At 33.9% G+C, this 22,899-nt stretch overlaps 1 pseudogene; it reads left to right on the forward strand.

The window, feature by feature from the left end:
- The first annotated feature begins 18,796 nt into the window (after positions 1-18,796).
- On the forward strand, positions 18,797-19,808 carry LOC143380028 (3'(2'),5'-bisphosphate nucleotidase 1 pseudogene; annotated as a pseudogene).
- Positions 19,809-22,899: the final 3,091 nt, after the last annotated feature.

Consider the following 22,899-nt stretch of genomic DNA (forward strand, 5'->3'; position numbering starts at 1 on the left):
GATATATCATTGAATGTATATGCTGAGAGCAACAGCCAAGATGGAATGGCCCCTGGCATTTTGCCAGAAGTAATGGTTGAGTGGGGAGCCACTTAGATGATGCTGGATTGATTCAATTGTATATTAGACCTTTACTCTCAGGTACTAGGATGGCTCTTGCTGCCTCGGCACTCATTGCTACTTTGGAGTTCCCGTTGAGTTCTCACTGTTCCGAGAGTGAATGCACACAGCCCAGGGGAGGGAGTTCCAGTTGGTGTGTGGAGGGTTCCTGGAGGAGCTACGTGGGTGGCATTTGGGAGTGTTCCTGGGGACCATGTGGGGAGTGCTGGTAGAGTTCGGCAATAAAGACTTGCTGTTTTGAACCTACAAGTGCTTCCTGGCGGCTCTGTTATTTGTGCCCAGCTAGACTGCGGCATGTATAAACCATATTTTCTTTATCTATTTGTCCATTTAAGGATATTCATATGGTTTCTGCATCTTGAGTATTGTGAGTACTGTGGCAGCAAACACAGAAGGTCAAATATCTCCTCAGGATCCTGATTTCAATACTTTTACATATAGATTCAGAAATGGAATTGCTAGATCATGTGATAATTCTGTTTAGTGTTTGAGGATTCCCTATACTGTTTTTCATAGGAGTTGCACCACTTGACATATCTAACAGGATATTGAGGTTTTTTAGTTCTTCACATTCTCACAAGCCTATCTTATCTTTTGATCATTAGTAACAGACATCCTGATAGGAATGAGGTGGTGATAGCTCATTGTAGTTTTGATTAACCTTTCTTTGATTATCAGTAATTTTGAACATTTTTGCATATTGTTGGCTGTGTGTATGTCTAGGGGGGGGGAGTCTTTTCCAGTCCTTTATCTGTTTTATAATCATAAACTGTTGTTGTGGCTATTAAATCACCCTATGACCATGTTGATATTTTTCCTTTGCTATGTAGAAGTTTTTATTTGTCTGTCTGTTTATTTTAGTGGTAAAAGGATGAGTTATCATAAATCAGATCATCTTCTGAACATGATCTGTCATCAGAGCAAAGCTAAAAGTGTTTTAAAATAAAATTATATATGAATGTATTAAGGATTTTGTTTAATTATTTATTAATCAGAGTTTTGAAAACTATGCAGCATTTTTTCCTTGTTAACAAAACCTTAATATTCTAGCCATATTCCCAGGGGATGAATTTTTATTAGTTCAAGCTAATATTGGTGAATCTCATCCCTTGACAAGGGGAGTAATATTTACTAAAAACCATTCTGACCAGTAAAGGAGAATAATTCTATTAGAATCTCTTATACATTTTTCTTACTGTAAAAATAGCTCTGAAATTTTTGAAGTCATTATTTTAATATAAATAGAAGGAGGTTTAAAATACATGCATAAAGCATTCACATTTATGAGTATAGATGATTTTATTCTTATTAAATTGAGCCTAAGCAAGTATCATTATCCATATCAAGAATTAGAAGGTTACTAATATTCTAGAAGTCATTCCTCTGCTTCTTTCTAGTAGTTTTTAAATACGAATTAGACTTTCAATGCTATGGTTTAGTCTTGACTGTGTTTGAACTTTAGGGAAACAGATTTAAGCAACATATGCTCATTTTTATCTGGCTTCTTTTGACCAATATTATGTTTGTGAAATTCATCTGTGTTGTTGAGCTTAACAGTTTTCTAAAAAAAATTGCATAGTTATATTCTGTTATCTTAATATACCATAATGAATTATGTAGCGTGCTATTGACAGGCTTTTTCTAATGAATAGTGTTACTAATTATACTATTCAAGAACATGTCTTTTAGAAAATATATGCTTCACTCCATAACAAATACCAGGACTTACTTCTTCAAATACAGACTAGTCAACAATAAACACAAACCTACGAAAACATCAAGAAGAAGTCTACCACTAGTCTGATATCTCTCTTTCAAGTCAATGACCAAAGCAGTAATTTCACTTCTTGTTATATTTGAGTCTACTACAATGCTTAGCATGAATTAGTCTTTCTTCCTACACAGTATATTCCTATCTCCTCCCCAGCCTGGCTAAATCTTTCCTTCTGCCTTTGAGTATTCAAATTAAAAAAAAATAATAAAAAGATAAATAAATAAGCTTTAAAGTTTATTTATTCTTCATCTTTGAATCTTATTTTCATCTCTGAACCCCAGATGATGACTATCTTTATTCTATTGACCTTGCACTCTTATAAGTCCATTCCTTCACATCTTATATACATCCACGTCTTGATCAGAATGTCATTCCAATTATATCAATGCTCCTGTCTCTGATCCACTACTCATTATTATAAAATTATATTATTTTCCTCATTTCTGTCATATACTTAACTCATGTTATTTCTCATTATGCAAAGACCAAAAAGCCCTAGCTTATAGATGTTTTTTTTTAATTTCTACCACAATTTTATTTTTCTCATCATCCTAGATATCCTCATATTACACATTGATGACCTGTTCAGTTTTAACGGCTTATCTCCTTTGTTTATCTTAAATACAATTATTTTTTTACCTTCACATCTGTCAATATTCAACAATATCACCTGCAAAATTACTAATTCAAACAGCCCACTCTCTGAACATGATCTCTAATTCTTCAGACATAAGCAGACACCCACCTGTCATTGTTTTCTCTATTGCTTCCTGCAAGTCTTTTACTACCCACCTTAAATTTTACTTTATATTTATGTAAGCAAGTCTATACAAATTATTCCAAACTCCTTGCTCTTTGCCCCCCTTATTCAGTATATTAAGAGAACCTCAAGAATTCAAATGTTGGACCAACCAATTACCAATAATCTCCTTAATTAGGAAAACCAGTAGTAATTTTTCAAAGGAAGCTCATGCAAAAATCTAAGTGGAAACCATATATGGTTTTCTAAATTTTTCTGATTTTATAATGTTTTTGAAATCATAAAATGCTTAGTACCAAAACAGACTTTGCTTCAAAGTGATATCCAATTATTACAAATAGCAAAAGGACTGGCTAGGTGGGAACTTGCCTTTTATATGCAAACTACCAATTCTAAGTCTATGGTCCCAACCACCTCCTCATCTAGTTGGCACACACCAAACCAATATTGGCCTCCCTAACTCATCCTATGATCAGTTTCCAGGCAACTTGAGATCACCTTTATAGCCTTTCAAACTGGGAAATTTACTCAGAATAGTCAAATATAAACTGTTTATTCAGCCCTGTTTTATCTTTCCTGAATAAGTTTCATGAAACTTTTGCCTAGCCTTTCCTATTGGTCCTGTAACTACATATTCTAATCTTATGTTTTCCCATGAACACATCTCTTGAGATGTGTAAGTATTGAAATAAAAGTATCTTTCAAAGACATTGATCTCTCTCAGTCAGCACTGTCACCTCCTTATGTTAAAATCTTACAGATGTATTTCAACACAGCATTATATTCAATATCTGCAAAATATTTTTAGAGTGACAGGCGGATCATTCTACTTCCACCTAGAAATTATAGGTAATTAAAATGTCACATTGTGCTAAGAAAAATCATGCTTGAATCATAGTTACATTTAATTTTGTGTGCATATGACATATATGTTATAAAAATGTAAAGAGGTTATTTGGAAAACAAACAGGTCTTTAATTCTACAAGACATTTTACCCAGTCCACTTTCCTACCTCTCTGAGCTGCCAGACCATCTGTACTGTGCTCAACTCTAATCATAGTTTCTGAGAATGGTCTTGTAGAAAATAGTGATCAAGTTAAAACACACTTAAGTTTGGGTTAAATCCATAAACTTATCTTAATTTTTATTCAACATTATTATTTCCTCCAAAAGAAATGAAAAACTGTCATTTCCAGGCTCATCTCTAATTATCTTCTGAACCTTAGCCCCTTTTTCTCACATGGTAATGGGAATCCCTCAACTTCACTTCTCTTCTGTGAGGTTTATCATCTCCTTGCCTGATGTTGCCATCACCACTGAAACATCCTCCCATACTTCCCAAATTGAAAATTATAGATATTCCTGTGATAACTGTCCTTGAAATTACCCAACTACCTTGCTCTAATGGATACCTGTTAGTCTTCTTTACTTCTGAATTTTTATTAGACTTTAATAGATGTGATTATTTTTCCTTAAATGAAAGCTGAAGTTTAAATTGCTTTCTTTTGTCATTATGGTTTCTGCTTTATTAGTCTCTCTTCTAATAAAACTAAAAAATGTTGAAATTTTTCCAAATTTCAGTCTAGATTTTCTTCTCTGTTCATTGTTATGTTCCATCTGTAGCCACACTTCATTTCCCACCATGTTCTCAATTGAATCATATATCTCAGACAGTTCAGGTTTATAACTCAACCTTAGATTTATCTGATATCTAATTCCCCATCTGCCTCTCTCTGTATAACCTCAGAAATAAGCTCAATAGTAAAATATTGAAGTAATTATATACCCTGTTCTCCAATTTACCACACATGAACATGTTTTTATTGAAAATGCTGATCAAAACAATTAGTGAGGAAAAAAATTTTGAGTTATATCTAATATATTTTCTCACTTCTTTTTCAAACAATTGTAAATTTTATACATGACATACAATAAGTTTTTAAAAATATTTGTCTTTACTGCAGCAAGTTATATACTAAATCATATAAAAATTAATTACAGTTTGATAAATTTGATAAAAATATACTCTTAACATAATAACTACCATCTGACCCAGCAAATATTTTCTCATCCCAATAAGTTTACTCATGTTTCCTTCCAATCAATTTCTCCTGACCAGTTACCAAATACTGCCTTTATATCCCAGACCAACATCATGTAAATATGTATATATATATATATATATATATATATATATATATATACAAACATATATTATAATATATAATATTTATATATAATATATGAGTTTATATACTATATAACACAAAATATGTGTACACATTAATATATATTACATATGAGATGTGCAATTTTAACTTTGTATTACGTACTTTTTTTCCAAAGCAACTCTCTTTTCCCTTTCCTTGTATAACTCCTTTGAAATAAGATTTGTACCTGATGTCTATGGAGTATTTTGAAATTTATTTTTGGGTCTACATTGCATACTGAAATAAATAGCCCTGTGGAGATCTGTTTCTTTATTTTCCAAGTCAGTTTCTTGGTGATTCAGTGTCACAGCCCTCTGGAAATCTTGTTCATCATCAAATACTCATTATTCTTCATTTCCTTCTGATTCATTCAACCTCATCTTTTTTTGTTTTGGTAATTCTTCTCTAATAAGTTTAGGTCAATGCTTCTATTGTACTCCAATCATCTGCAAAAGATACTCAACTTTTGGCATATTCCCCTTAACAACAAGTATCTAGAATATCTTGCTATTTTGATTGATCCAAGGAAAGTGAAGGTATTTATCTGATATCAATTCTAGGCTTATCAAGAGAAAATACAAAAAAAAAAACCAATGTCGTTATTATACTTAAGTTCTTATGAATTTTGTCATGTCCCATTTTCTTTTAAGAACATCATTAAAAAGTAGCCTCAGACAGAATTGGTTTTATTACTTTTCAAAATACAAAACTATGTTATTTATAATTTCCTACATAATTTTTATTTAGAAATCAGTCATTCAACTCTTATATTACAGACACTTACACAAGATTAGTTCTAAATCACAACCTTTCAAGGCATCAATGATAAACCTCTAAAATCTTGTCTTTCATTAAAAATAATCTATTTCTCTAGAAATACAGTGTTCAGAGAAATTACTGTTGGACAGTGCTCACTATAGGTACCATAATGTCTTTCCATTAGGTCTTGGGTTTCAGTCCTCATAATTGGACCTCTTTGTCAGCCCACCCTTAGTTGATTCAGAGATTTAGTGCTGTTATCAAAAACCTATTTATCTCTTTGCTTTGCTAATCTTAGTGTGACTTCACCCTCAGACTAATTGCAAAATGGCTACAGTGTGAGGTGATTTATCTATACACAACAGGGGAAGAGAAAAATCATCTTTACCTGCACTTTCTCTAAAAAATAATTCACCAACATGCTTTTTTATGTGGATATTTCAATAACTTCTGCTAGGTTTTGAATATGATTTATTCCTTCTAGAACCCAGGTTGAAATTTTATTTTCATTATGAGATATTTGAAAAGTGGAAAGTGCTAAAACCTTCCAGAGGTGATTTGGGCTATGTTAAGCTCGGTAAACAAGTCAGATTGGCACCTGTTATTTTGCCAGAGAAATGTTAAAGTCTGTAAACAAGTCTGGATGGCGCCTGGCAAAATGCCAGAGGGAGTGGTTTGTGAAGTAACAAAAGCGAGCCATTAAGTGTGGAGATAACTTATTGGTTGACTGCTGTATCTATTTTATGCTAATTAGATAGGCTGTGTAAAATGTATATATATTGCTCAGATCCTACAATAAACGGATCCTATTCCTGCTGCATCAACGTACACAAGTTATTCGTCACCCCCCGGTTATTTTGCCCAGCCAGCCGGGCTGCAGCAGATGGTTGCCCGTTATGTGGAGCCCCGGGACACTCAGGGGTAAGTGACAAAAAAAGCTGCCCATTCATAGATAGGACGGGAGCAATCTGCTAGTCCCTAGGCAGATAGGGCGAGAGGAAAAATGGCCATTTCGAGAAAATGGAGAAGATTGATGCAGTATGTTTGTGTCTTGTTTTGTCTTGAAATGTTGTATTGTCTTTGTGACAAAAATATGGAAGGGGTGAGAAGTATATTGATAAGAGAAAAAGGCACCCCAGTGGAACCAAGAATAGTTAGGGCATGTGTTGATAAAAGCCCAGAAACTCTAGTCAGAAAGAAAAAGAAAGTTCAGAAGAAGAAGGATTATCAAGAAAAAAGTTAGAGCAAAAGGCTATTACTGAATATTTTTCAATACTGGAGGGTGCATGAAACGACAAGGCGGCTGCCACCTGCCCAAGCCGATCATGGCGCAGCAAGAATTTTCCAAGTGGCAGTTGCTGGCTCTTCCCTGGCCCCCTGCCCGGGGGAGCAGATGCCACTGCGAGCCCAAATGTAGACCTGACATGGAGGCACAGTCTTGCAGGCTTTTGCTCCCTGTGCCCAGAAGCATTTTGAGTCTGGGACTCTCCCCAGGGCCATCTGGGGCTGCCCAGGATGCTACAGCTGGGCGGAAGACACTACTGGCTTCCCTGAAGTTTGATCATTTCCAAGGCCAGTAACTACAATGGGTCTCCCACACCTGGAGGCTGATGAGTAATGAGTACTATTAAGGCTTATTTCAAATGTAAAAAACCTTGAGATAATGTACTAAAGTGTTCAAAAGGTTGTTTTCTTAGTGGAATGCTACAAGATTATCTTTAGCCATCCGGAGTTCCTGCCTTCATCACAGTGCTGGTGAAAACAAAGATAAAAGAATTTGCAGTGTTGCTAAAAACCAGAGGAGACTTCGGCTGAGAACTGGAGGAGACTTCAGATCAAGCTAGCTGCCTGTAAAACTTACCTGGACTGTGATTTAAGCTAGCTGCCTGCAGAACTTACCTGGACTGTGATTTACCTAAACTATGAGTTAATCTATTGAGACACTGCTTTACCTGGACTGAGATAACAAACTGTAATCTACAACAAATTGTAACTCGGTATCTTTGCTAATGGTGTCATTGCTGGTATAATTTTTCCAAGGGCTTCTTGCATGGAGCCATCAATTAGCTTGAAATTGTAACATTTTGTATCCTCCCTTTCTGTTTCTAGCAGGTTATTTATGGTGTTTCTGTAAAAAACACTATGGTCTTTATTTAAATTAAACAAAAGGGGGAAATGTTAAGGTCTGTAAACAAGTCAGATTGGCACCTGTTATTTTGCCAGAGAAATGTTAAAGTCAGTAAACAAGTCTGGATGGCGCCTGGCAAAATGCCAGAGGGAGTGGTTTGTGAAGTAACAAAAGCGAGCCATTAAGTGTGGAGATTCCTTATTGGTTGACTGCTGTAACTATTTTATGCTAATTAGATAGGCTGTGTAAAATGTATAAATATCGCTCAGATCCTACAATAAATGGCTCCTATTCCTGCTGCATCAACATACACAAGTTATTCATCACCCCCTGGTTATTTTGCCCAGCCAGCTGGGCTGCGGCAGGGCTAGGCCCTCAAGAAGGGATTACTTTATATCAATAATGCATAGATAAGTGAATGGGTTACATGGAGATTTGGTCTTCTGTAAAGAAAGTGTGAATACGTTTCTGGCACTTCCAAAATTTCTTGCCCTGAGAGGCCCTGTACTGCCTTAGAAATCTGCCAGAAAGATGGCTGTCACCAGATATGCACCCTTGACCTTAGACCAGAATTGTGAGCCAAAGTAAACCTCTTTCCTTCATAACTTACCAAGTCCACAGAATTGCATTATTAGCAAAAGAAAACACACTAAAATATTAACTAACAATTTTCTACCTGTGTAATATTGTCCTTTCCATGAACAATTGTCCATAGAACAACTAGAAAAAAACTACAAACTGTTAACTATAATAATGACTGCCAATTGCTAGATATTCCCCTTTCACTCAAATGATTATAGTCTTTAATAGCTTCCCAACCCATATTCTAAATTCTTAAAAGATATAAAGATACTGTACAAAATGCCTTCTATCAACCTCACTAAGTCATCAAGACACCCTCCTTGCTGACCATTCTCATTAGATTTTCTAAATTCTTAAAAGATATAAAGATACTGTACAAAATGCCTTCTATCAACCTCACTAAGTCATCAAGACACCCTCCTTGCTGACCATTCTCATTAGATTTTTTTGCTTATTTACTTACTCATAGACAAACTTCTTCCTGTTTTACTACCTTCTTTCTTATATGATAAACTTATCACTAAAATATTGCTTCTCTGTACCATTTTCCATAACTTTTGACAACTTTTTCTCATCAATTTTAGGAAATGACCTAGATTTGTATTAGGATAGATCAATAACATATTTCATGTTCACAATGTATATTCTGTCTTTCCACTGAATAATTTATTACAATTTTAGGTGAATAATTATTACTATAATCTTTATACATTTATAAACAGCTCTTTCTCCATAGAGTCTAAATTTCTGGAGGATAAATGCTATCTGAATATCTTTTGAAAGTACACATTAAAACACACACACTTCTACTGACATCAGGTTGCATATAGCAGTGTGCGGCACATAGTGAAAATATATATCAAATTCATTCAGCTTCTTGTTGAAAAGAGAGATGCAAATAGTTAAAGATAACTTCTGTTTTCTACAGGAATAAGAGTGTAGATATCAATACTCCTATTTCCATTTTCTGATTTCTTTACTTCATGTACTCTTTATCCTTTTCCAGCATATTATGGTTTGACTCCTTTTCACATAAAAATAAATGGGCAACTGAGAAAAGTCATTTATCACTTCCAGGAGCAAAATTGTTTGCTTTTATACATGCATTATTTTTCTCTTTGGGGTTGGAAATTGTACATTTTATACCATCAAATAAAGATATCATGTAATCTTCCCCTGATGCAATTATGATTCATGTGTAAAAGTAGAAACGATGAAACTCAAACCAATCAAGGATGATGTTTTTTCTTGGTGAAGTAGTAAAAACCAGAGAACTAAGAATAGATCTTTGGATTGATTGTACATAAGACTGTATGTAGCTAAGGAAGGGAAGCTGTACAGCTATGGTGCCGTAATAATAGGTTTTATTGGAATAAAGATTAAAACCAGTAGACACTGTAAAATGACCAGAGATAAGGACACTTTTAGAGGTGGATTTTAGGTATAGAATAATTCAGTTTGAAAAGAGAATCTATATGCTATCATAGATGTATAGGCTAGAGGAAAACTGAAGAAATTGGTAAAAGACTATTTTTTGTGTGTGTGTTTGTATGTATATGCAAAGTTAAAAATGTGTACAGATGTCCATGTGAAGACTATTTTAAATGCAATAAAAAGATGTTTTAAATGTCCATTCCTTAAGAGAGTATTGAGGATGGACCAATTTGAGTATCAGGAACTATTTGGACAACATTTGCTTCAAAAACTATTGATATGATAATTATATGTAAAAAGAAAAGCTCTTAAAATTTCTCTTTCATCACTAAAAAAAATAAAGGATTTTTGTTTTCCTGGGATTTGATGTTGAAAATCTTATTTTTGAGGTAGAATTCTTCCTTAAACAGACTTCTTTAGAATGCACAAAAAATGAGCTTGTGTATCTGAATTGAATAATGTTATACTCTGTGATTGTCACAGTACTGACATTACAATGTTATCATGTGAGGGTCACCATAACAGAAGAGAAAATTATAAGAATTCATTGCATTTCAGAGGTCAGAGTGGAAAGACTAGGACTAACAGAAAGTGAAGTTTAATAGGATCAGATTAGACATATATAAAACATCATTCTGATAAGTGTCTTCTGTGATAATGAATGATCTGGGATTGTGGTCATAGAACAAAAAGTGAAAATAAGTGTCAAGAACCAGTCCTTCACTTTATTTATTTTTTTTTTTTTGAGAGAGAGAGAGTGAGAAAGAGAGAGAGAGAGAATTTTTTCAATATTTATTTTTCAGTTTTCAGTGGACACAACATCTTTATTTTATTTTTATGTGTTGCTGAGAATTAAACCCAGCCCCCCATGCTTGCTCACCTGGCATGCACGTTACTGCTTGAGCCACATCCCCAACCCCAGTCCTTCAAATCTTTAAGGTAAAAATCTGTTAATTACCAAACACAAAAGAAGGTCACAGCATTTTTAAATGCTTCAGTCTCCAGATCACTTCTTTAATTAGACTACTGTTCTTGAAATTCTGTTCTTCTGATGCTCAGGCATGATCAGTGAGTTCTAATCAAACACAACCTCACTGTTAAACTGTGCCTCATGTGATTTTGATTCATAAACACTAAATAAGTATCTACAATCAGGGATATTTCTCTCATACAACCCATACACCTCACACCACATACAATCATTACACTTGCCACTTTGCTGTTACTCATATACAGTACCACTTACTTTGGCAGGTGGAATAGAGTTACAGCTGATGACTAAGTGGTCGCTTGCTAATACCCTCTTTGCTCATGAAAAAGGGGTTATCTATGGTGAGAAAACCTATTGGGTTTAGAGAAACAAACTGCCTGTGTTGAAATCCTACCTCTGTTACTCGGCTCTGCTACAAAAATTTAACTATACACAGACTTTTACTGGCTGATTCTTTCATCTTTTGTAAAATATTGACTGTATTTACAACCTGTTGGCTTCATTTCTAGATTCAAATGTGAGAAAATATGTAAAGTATACACTATATACTATAATCTGTATATACTATATATTGTATAGTATATACTAAACTCTGCATGTGTTGCTGCTTCATGAAAAGTACTCCTTGTGTACTGGTAAAGATTGATATCCCACCCTTGTTATTTTCAATGACATGGAGGGAGACCGTACAAGTTAGATGGTTAGAAAATTGGGCTCATTTTCAGCTTCATAAGGGATATGATTTTTTCCAGTTCTAAAATTTTATTATTCATAAGCAATATTTATATGTAAGTAAAATAAGGAAGAAATATTAGACAAATCCCAGATTGTTTATTCAGGATAAATGAATGCTCACTAAAAAATGAACAAATAAATAACAATTTAAAAAAACACAGGAGGTACATGTGTCTTTTCAGAATCATGTGGTGTGTAACTATTTTAATTATCACTTTTAGATATTATAAAAATAATAAGTTGTAAAATTTGAGAGACAATACAACATTTATTGTTGTATTTACCAGACATAAGAACAGCTTACTTTTATAGCTTGCATATTAAGCAAGCTCTGAGGCTTACCTTATGCTAGCTCAAATCTTTCATCAATAGTTAAGGTGAAGTAGGTTAATATTTTTCCAGAATTATTCTGGATTGCTTGTCTTCAAGCTATGTACTATGAAGTATTAATCAATAAATTTTTCATTCCCTTTTATTAGCAATAATTAAGAATTCATTTTAAATTTGTGCTGCAGTCCGGCTAGGCAAAATAACTGGGATGTGACAAACAACTTGAAGCTTGAAGCAGGAACTGCTATATTGTGGGGAAACTCAGTGGGAACTGAGCGGGAACTCAAGATAGCAGGCACCCAAGGTAGCAAGAGCCACCTTATTGTGGAACAGCAAAGTTATATATACCTAACTGATTACACACAGCTTGACTCAATTAGCATCATCTAGATACAGCAGTCAGCCAATAAGGAATCCTCATCATCTTAACGGCTCCGTGGCATTGCCTCACAAACCACTCCTCCTGGTAAACTGTCAGGCGCCATCTTGACTTGATTTGTGGTCCCCAACAAATTTGTAAGATGAGTGTTATAGCCCTTAAGCTATACTTATGGCTTCCTCTTTTAAAGTGATTATAAAATAAAATCTTGGCAATATTTTTGTTTCCCTGCAAAGTAGCTTAAATATCAAATTGTTAAAAATTAATGAGTCAAATTTTACACATAAGCAAATACGTAATTTTGAACATGAGTCACTACTAAATTTTATCTAGTAAATAATCACTAAAGTACTCTTGATAAGGATTACTTAAATTATAATGATATATCTAAAATTAATTGTATACAAATTTAAACTGCCTTTTATATTGTAAATGGAATTTTTAGATTTCCTACTTCAATGCTTTCAAAACTTTATTCATTGTGGCAAATAGGTAAAATTTATAAAATTATTTATTGCTGAGTTGAATTGTCTATATGTGGTTTGGCAATAAAATATTTCACATTGTTTTTTATGTTGAATAATTTTAAGAAAACAAAATACAAAACATATTAATGGAAATGAACATATGACATGGATATAAATATGAAAACTTTATATATGCTTTTATTTTTGAAATATCAATAATCAATGCCAAAACAGATTTTTAAGTGGTGATGTCTTCAGGTTCTTATTATTAACTGTATTCAAGAAACTCTGCAAAAATAGATTATGCTAATCAGTTCAGACTTCAAGAGCAAATGACCACAGACTGGGTAGCTGGAAATCTGAGATCAGAGTACCTGCATGGTTGAGTTCTTGATGAGGACTTTCATTCTGGTCCCTGCTGTGACCTCACACCTTGGAAAGAAAGGGAGGAAGCAAGCAATCTTCTGTTTCTTCTTATCAGTGCATTAATCCTCATGAGGGTCTATATGTCATGACCCAAAAACCTCCAAATACCATCACATTGGAAATCAAAATTTCAACATATGAGTTTTGAAAATAGAAACATTTATTCCAAAACATTTTACTCTGTTTTCCCCAAATTTGCTTTCATATTATTTCATCCAGTTTCTATTTCATTAGTCTAAATGGTCAGTGTTCTTTGTGGGATGGTTAATTAGCACTTCCATTTCAAAATACATTTTTCTCCTATTTTATTTTATTATAAACTGTTGGAAGAAACAAGCTGCTCTTTCACATTTGACTTAAGGAAAAAAAAACTCAACTAAATATTCAGTTTCACCAACAACAACTTCTGTCTTCTATGAAACACTACAATATAGACATGAATCAACAATGCTATTTCCACTGTGTAACAAGGATTGGTTTTTTTTTTCTCGATTGCCCAGTAACATGTTTTGTATTTCCATTGAGACCTCATTGCATTGTCTTTTGCTGTCCATTCTTCTATTGATGTTCTATTCCTGATTATCTATGTGTTCCTTAAGAAGTTGGAGGTTTTCTGACCTGTTTCCTCTTTTATTTCCTCTAAGTACTGCTTACTCCTTTTCAAATCCCTGACATTGACAGTCATTTGGACAGGGCACCATGTTTTCCATGTTTAAAAACCTGGAACATTCTCTGTAACAGTCACTCATTCCCGATGTTTACAAGAAGCAAGGCACCTCTGCAGGTGGTTGATGATGTAGGTGTCCTCTTTGGCCAAGCATTAATGCTCCTTGTGTTTACTATGAGCAAGTAATGTGTGTTTGTGTGTGTGTGTGTGTCTGTGTGTGTGTGTGTGTGTGTGTGGCATACTCTTATTGAGTTTCTCTCTGTGGAGCTTCTGGTGACATCAAGAGAAAGAGGCTCACCTTTCTAGTAACACCCAAAGAGGCAACATTGTAACATATTTGTGCAATTGTAATGAGAAAATGTTGACTCAAAATTCTGATATTTTTTAACTTGTGTTTATAATAAATTAAATATGAAAAAACAATAACATTTAGAAAATAAATTATTATTTTAGTGACACTTTATCAATAGAGTATATGTTTTCTGGACTGTCTTGTTATTCTATTAAGATAGTAGTAAAACAGAAAATTGTACAGTTCTATATATCTACAATATTTCAGAAATATTTGAAAGTTTACATACTTTGTATTAGGTGTTTTTCTAGTCACCTGGGTTCAAATGGTAAGTTGATCAGTTGTGAGTGTAATCTATTTACCAGGTAAGTCACTGAAGAAAAGCCAGATAGGATGGCTGAAACTACTTCAGAACCCAGTGGAACCTTGGGGAACAGGGATGCTTCCTCTTACTGTGGAAAAACCTATCCTCCATATGGCTCTCCTAGAGAGATAGAAACCACTGTTCCTTCACACTCTCAGGGACACTTACAGATAAAGCATCTCTTCTTTTGGTGATTAATGAACAGAAAAGAAAAACACAACCAATAGAACCTCTCTAATACTCAAAGAAGAAAGAATAAACAATACAATGAAAGTAAGTCGATACAAATTAAAATTGATGATAATATAGTTTGGGTCTTAAATGTTCACCCAAGGTCATATGCTGAAGACTTGATTTGTAGCCTGTGGAAATCTTGGGAGATGGTAGAGCATTGAGGAGTTGGGGCCTAATGTAATGAAGCTAGGTCATTCTACAGTAGAATGAATTAGACCTAACTTTCATATGACCAGAGTAACTCCACATCATGTTCAACCACAAGAATGTGATTCTAATTAAAATGAGTTATATTCCATGTATGTATAGTGTGTCAAAATATGCTGTACTGTCATGTATATCTAAAAAGAAGAAATAAAAAAAGAAGCTAGGTCATTGGGCTCATGTCTTAAAGGAGATACTGAGACCCTAGTCCTAGTTTCCTCTATATATATATATATATATATATATATATATATATATATATATATATATATATATATATATATTAGAAATACACGAATGGATATAAAGATATCAACAGAAGGAAGAAATAAGCAAGATTTCTTAACTCAAAGAGAAAAATTGGGATGAATGATCAAAATAAATATGAAGTTATTACATCACACATAAATCACTGATGAAAGAAATAAAACTAGGTATACAGGTCATTATACTTTTTCAAAATAATTTGCAATAAGCTGATAAAATGTAAATATAACCAAGAAATATATTATAAAAAATCTTACTTCACCACTCAGGAAGCATATTTATCCATAATTATGTGTATGGACTTAAAAAAAAAAACTATCCTTTTTAATCAGTGAAAAAGTTTTAACAAAATTCTGTTTATATAAAAATAAAGCTCTTAATAAGCTAAAAAGCAGTAGGAATAGGAACTTTCTCAATCTGATAAAGTGTGTCTGTGCAAGACCTACCCAACTAGCTTGAGTAATGGTGAGATTACATGAACAATACCAGTCAATTGAAATAAAAAGATATAAAGCATAATAACCTCCAGAGAGTTTGTAAAGGTTGTTGAATATGAGATACACACACTGAGATACACACACACACACACACACACACACACACACACACACCAGTTTTCTTTTGGGGGCACCAGGGATTGAACTCAGTGTCACTCAACCACTAAGCCACCTCCCCAGCCCTTTTTTTATTTTATCAGAGACAGTGTCTTACTGAATTTCTTAGTGCCTCCCTATAGCTGAGGCTGGCTTTGTACTCTCAATCTCCTGTCTCAACCTTCTGAGCCACTGGGATTTCATGCATGTGCCACCATGCCCAGCCTCTTCTCAGTTGGTGAGCACATGGTATGATACCTTATCTCAGAAAATGTGAATACTGCTGCAATTAACATGGCCATGGAAGTATCTCTTTGGTATGCTGATTTCATTTCCATTGTATATCTACCCATAGTTTGGATGGCTGGATTATATGCTAAATCTATTTTTAATTTTTTTGAGACACCTCTATGTTTTTCATATTGTCTGCATAAATTTACATTCCTGCCAACAATGTATAAGAACTGGGCACTATGGTACCCCTCTGTAATCCTAGAAGCTCTGGATGCTGAGGCAAGAGGATAGCAAGTTCAATGTCAGCATCAGCAACTTAGCCAGGCTTAAGCAATTTAGCAAGATCCTGTCTCTAAATAAAAATTTTAAAAAGGGGAGGGGATATGGTTTAGTAGTCAACCACGGATGAGTTCTATTGTGCCATAAAATAAATAAATAAATAAAAATCATGACATTTTCAGGTAAATAAATGAAGTTGGGGAATATAATGTTAACTGAAATAAGCCAATCCCCAAAAAACAAAGGCCAAATATTTTCTTTGATTTGAGGATACTGACTCATAATGGAGATGGGAGTGGGAGTGTGGGAGAAATGGAGAAACCTTAGATGGGGCAAAGGGAGGGAGGAAAAGGAAGAGGGGAAAGGGGTAGAAATTATGGTTGAATGAGTTAGACATCATTAACTAAGTACATGTATAAGACATGAATGGTGTGAAAATACGTTGTGAATAACCAGTGTCCTAAAAAATTATGCTCTATATGTGTAATATGAAATTAATTGCATTTTGCCATCATGTCTAACAAATTAGAATAAATAAGCAATTTAATTTTTTAAAAAAGAGAACATATAAGTTTCTATTTTTCTCATCCTCATCAGTGTTTGACATTTCATTTTTGTTTGTTTTATAATAACTATTCTAACTTTGGTAATGTGATATCTCCTTCCAGTTTTTATTTGAAATTCCATGATGGCTGGTGATACTTAGCATTTTTTCATGTATTTGTTAGTCATTTGTATTTTTCTTTTGAAAAGCAAATATTCAGGTCATTTACCCATTTTGTTTAATTTTTTGTTGTTGTTGTTAAGATTTTTTAGTTCCTTATATAAAGATACATTCCTTGTATTCTGGATATTAAACATGTCTCAGATGTATAATTGGCAAATATTTTTTTTCCAAAACTGCAGGTTGTTTCTTCACTTATTTCTCATTATTGCTTTGCTGTGCAAAAGCTTTTTAGTTTGATATAATTTATCATTTTCTACATTTTGATTCTTGTTCTTTTAGTGTCTCCACAGAAATGTCACCCCTTAAATTGGTGTCATGAAATGTTTCTCCTAGGTTTTCTTTTAATAGTTTCAGAAGTTTAAGTCTTATATTTAGGTTCTTGGTCCATTTTCAGTTAATTATGTACAGGGTAAGAAAAAAGCTCAAATTAATTTTGTGCATGTAGATATTCACTGTTCCCAGCACCATTCATTAAAAAGGGTGTCCTTTTTAAAAGCATATTTGGTAACTTTGTTAGGAATTTTTTGGTTGTAAATGTGTGGATGTATATCTGAAATTTCTTTTCTGTTGCACTCATTTATATGTCTCTTTTTAAACCAATAACATACTGTTTTGCCTGTTTTGCTTATTATACCTCCATAGTACAATTTAAGTCCTGTTATGATATTTCCTGCTCAACTTTTCTTGCTAAGGATTGCTTTGTCTATTCTAGGCCTCTTAGTTTTCCAAATAACTTTCATGATTGATTTTTATATCTCTACGAGGAACATCAATGGGATTTTAATAAGAATTGCATTGAATTTGCATAGTGTTTTTGGCAGTATGGCCCTTTTGGCAAAATTAATTCTGCCTATCCAAAAACATGGGAGATCTTTCCATCTAAAGTCTTCTTCAATTAATTTCTTTATTGTTATGTAGTTATAATTATAGAAGTATTTTACCTCTTTTGTTAGATTTGGTCTCAAGTATTTTTAGGCAATTTTGACTGGAATAGATTTCCTAATTTTTCTTTCAGATTATTCATCATTGATGTTTAGGAATACAATGGATATATGGTGTTAATCTTACATCCTGTTACATTGCTGAATTCATTTATGACTTCTAGAAATTTTCTGGTAGAGATTTTTGAGTCTTCTAAATATAGGATGATGTCATCAGGCAAATAGTGATAATTAATCTCTTTAATATCCCTTTAATTTCTTTCTTTTGCCTGATTGCTCAAGGACCATATTGAATAAAAGTGGTAAAAATTGACATGACTGTCACCACTAGAAGTAAATATAGGTACAATACTGCATAATGTTATCTAAGGAACTGTCTTCTTCAACAAGACTCCTAAAGCTCAAGAAGTAAAATCAAGAATCAATAAACAGAAAAGTATCAAAACAAAAAGGAAATAACCAAGGGCATAAAGAGATACAGATGAGAAAACGTTTTTACCACCTGCACCTCAGATAGAGTATTAACCTCAAGGTTATATAAAAAACTCAAAAAGCTTCACATACACACACACACACACACACACACACACACACACACACACAAATAATCCAAACAATACAATAAATGGGCAAAGGAACTGAACAGGCACTTCACAGAAAAACACATATAAATGTTCAACAAATATATGAAAAGTGTTCAAAATCTCTAGCAATTAGAAAAATGCAAATTAAAACTACACTGAAATTCTATCTTACTCCAGTCAGAATAGCAATTATCATGAATACAATTAATAATATATGTTGGTATTGGCTGCACGGAAACATGGTACTGGACATACCGAGGGACATGTGGTTTGGTAATCCAGTTGGGTTACCCCTAGAGCGTCTTTTGTCCGCTGTCCTTGCAAATTTGACAAAGGAGCATCATGGCTTCGCGTCACACTGTGTTGATGCGATTGGTAGCTTCAGCGTATTCTATTGCTCAGAAGGCAGGAACTATAGTTAGACGTGTTATTGCTGAAGGAGACCTGGGTATCATGGAAAAGACCTCTGTAACAGACCTGCAGACCAAAGATGACCGACTAGTACAGATGAGCATATGTTCTTCACTGGCACGGAAATTCCCCAAACTGACAATTATAGGGGAAGAGGATCTCCCTCCTGAAGAAGTGGATCAAGAGCTGATTGAAGATGGTCAGTGGGAGGAAAGATTGAAGCAACCATGCCCATCACAGTACCGTGCTATTAAAGAGGAAGACCTTGTGGTTTGGGTTGATCCTCTGGATGGTACCAAGGAATATACTGAAGGTCTTCTTGACAATGTAACGGTTCTTATTGGAATTGCCAATGAAGGAAAAGCCATAGCAAGCATTATTAACCAACCATATTACAATTACCAGGCAGGACCAGATGCTGTGTATGGGAGGACAATCTGGGGAGTTTTAAGTTTAGGTGCCTTTGGGTTTCAGCTATAAGAAGTCCCTGCCGGGAAACACATTATCACAACTACCCGATCCCATAGCAACAAGTTGGTTACAGACTGTGTTTCCGCTATGAACCCTGATGATGTGCTGCGAGTAGGAGGAGCAGGAAATAAGATCATTCAGCTGATCGAAGGCAAAGCTTCTGCTTATGTATTTGCAAGCCCTGGATGTAAGAAATGGGACACTTGTGCTCCCGAAGTTATCTTACATGCTGTGGGAGGCAAGTTAACCGATATCCATGGAAATGCCCTTCAGTACAATAAGGAAGTGAAACATATGAACTCCGCAGGGGTCCTGGCCACACTGAGGAATTATGACTACTATGTGAGCCGAGTTCCAGAATCTGTGCACTTGTTCCTTAAAGAAAATTTTCATTTTTTTAGCCCAAAGGACTTGTTTCTCAAAACAGTACATTTCAAAAACTAATTGAATGGAATTAGTATTCTACCTTTATTCATCATTGATCAGTGAGTTATAGTAGTTACTTACAGATAAAAAATTGGGTTAAACAATTTCGTTTTATTGGAGTCTAATACTACTTTGCCTTAGGCATGTAATAAATTTTGTGTGTCCTTTTTCCTGTTTAACAAAATCAGGGAGTCAGACACAGTGATGCATAACCTGTAGTCCCAACTACTTGGGGAATCTGAGGCCAGAGGATCAAATTGCTTGAATGAAGGAATTTGAGGACAGCCTGGGCTACAAAGCATAATCCTGTCTCCAAAATATAAAAATAAAAAAGAAGAAAGGAATTTAGCTTGATTAGTCAACTGGACCAATTTTGACATCAGGAGAATAAATAAACTCAATGTATTTCTTTTTATGTGGAGATATGAAAAAAAAAAAAAAAAGGTTTAGTCCTGACTGACTAAGCCATTTGTGTAATCAACATTTCTATCTTGTAAACCAGATTTCTTTAGGGAACAAAACCTTAATTGTTCAAAAATTTCACTCTTATTTTTCATGGTAGTTTTGAAGGTGTTCCTACTTCAATTGTGAATACATATAATGTTATTATGCACATTGATGAAACATATATGGGAAAAGTTTCTTTAAAATAAATTATTTTCTATCCTAGGAAAGGTAGCAGATTACAACAGTTACTATTATGGTATTATGTAAAAATGTGGATGTGTAACTGATGTGATTCTGCAATCTTTGTAATGTTTTGAATAACCAATAAAAAAATAAAAAAATAAAAAATAAAATAAATTATTTAATCCTAAAAAAAAATAATAATATATGTTGGTGAGGATTTAGGGGAAAAGGTATACTCATGCATTGTTTGTGGGATTGCAAATTGGGGTAACCACTCTGGATATCAGTATGGAGATTCCTCAAAAACTTGGAATGGAACCACCATTTCACCAGTTAAGCCACTCCTCAGTCTATACTCAAAGGACTTAAAATAGCATAGTACAGTGCCACAGCCACATCTATGTTCATAGTGGCTCAATTCACTGTAGCTAAGCTATGGAACAACGTAGGTGCTCTTCAACAGATGAATGGATAAAGAAAATGTAGTATATATACACAATGGAATATTACTCAGTCATAAATAAGAATAAAATTATGGTATTTGCCTATAAATGCATGAATCTGTAGGCTACTATACTACGTGAAATAATCCAAACCCCAAAAAAGCAAAGGTCAAATATTCTTTCTGATATGTGGATGCTAGTACATAACAAGGAGTGGCGTGAGAAAGAAAAGTTCATTGGATTAGACAAAGGGGAATAAAAGTAAAGGGAAAAGATAGGATTAAAAAAGACAGGAGAATGAATTCAACATAACTTTCCTATGTTCATATATGAATACAGCACAAATCAATCTTCATATCATGTACAACCACAAGAATAGTATCTTTTTTAGAGAGAGAGAGAGAGAGAGAGAGAGAGAGAGAGAGAGAGAATTTTTTAATATTTATTTTTTGATTGACACAACATTTTTTTTTATTTTATTGTGGTGCTGAGGATCAAACCCAGTGCCTTGCACATGCCAGGTGAGCACCCTACCACTTGAACCACATCCCCAGCAAGAATAGGCTCTTAATTAGAATAAATTATACTCCATGTATATATGACAGAATACACTCATGTTTAAAAAATAAATAAATGAAAAGAAAGAATATTCATATCTACACAACCACTTGCAAATCAACACTAATGCAGACCTTATTCATTATCACCAAAGGAAATTGGAAATAAGATAGACAACTATTGGTAGATGGCTAAGCAAAGCATTAATACGCTTATAGTGTATAATACTATTCAATAATATAAAAGAACAGATTACTAAAATATTTGATAATATGACAAATGACTCATGGTAGGTTAAAGCAGTTAAATTAAAATCATTCCTGTTATATCACTCTATTAATATAACATTTGTAAAAGACAAATTTATAAAAAATATCTGTGGCCCTTAGGGCCTCAATGTGGGGGAAGAGATTGACTGCAAAGGATCTTCAAGAAACTCCTTGGGGGTGATGTGCATGTTCTCTATCTTAATTATGGTTGAGGTTACATGACTGTGCTTTAATTTCAGAAGGTATACACCTTGTGATGGTCAATTTTACGTGTCAACCCTATTGGCTAAGGGACAACAAACTGCAGGTAAAACATGAATTCTTAATGTGTCTATTAAAGACTTTCTGGAAGAGATTTCCATTTGAATTGATAGTTGGAACATAGAGGATGGCCCTCATATAAAGATGCCTTATTGTGGGCATCATATAATCTGTTGAGGGCCTCAAAAGAACCAAAAAGGAGGTTCTCCAGCCTTTGATTTTGAAATGGTACTGCACCACTGGCTTTCTTGAAGTCTCCAGCTTGCAGAAAGCAGATCATGAAACTTCTCAGTCTCCGTACTAAGGTGAAGTAATCTCTCATACACACACACACACACACACACACACACACACACACTCCGTTATCTTTCTCTGGAAAACCCTAATATATTCATAAACAACAACAAAAGAATAACTTTACTGGATGTAATTTGTATCTCACTATACTTGTATTTTTAAAATGATGTGCAAGGGTTTTTTTTTTTTTTTTTTGGCAAGAATATCAAAACATCACCAATTATATAATATCTAAATAAATAGTTATTTATACCCCAAAAGCATATTTTTATACCATATGGCAACTTATGGTAACTAACAAAAGTCTAAAATGATTTCACATAAATCCAATTAATTTTTATCGATTGAATAAATTAGTATGGGTTAAGTAAAGGTAATAAAAAGAAAACATAACCACATTCAAAAAACAAACTGGGGAGAGGATGGAGTGAAGACTATAACTAAATAAAATAATGTGTAGTTGATAATTGAATTACAGAATTATAACAGAAACTAAATGTCATAAACAGATTAATATACATATAAAAACCTGAAATGCAGGTGGCATTCAAAAAACTGAGTAAAAAGTAAAATTTGAAAAAAAAATTTCTGAGAAATGTGTTGTTTTTCCAAAATTAAAGTTAGATGCTTTGGGTACGTTCTATCCAAAGC

Source organism: Callospermophilus lateralis, chromosome 14, assembly GCF_048772815.1.
Source record: "Callospermophilus lateralis isolate mCalLat2 chromosome 14, mCalLat2.hap1, whole genome shotgun sequence".
Classification (NCBI taxonomy): Eukaryota; Metazoa; Chordata; class Mammalia; order Rodentia; family Sciuridae; genus Callospermophilus; species Callospermophilus lateralis.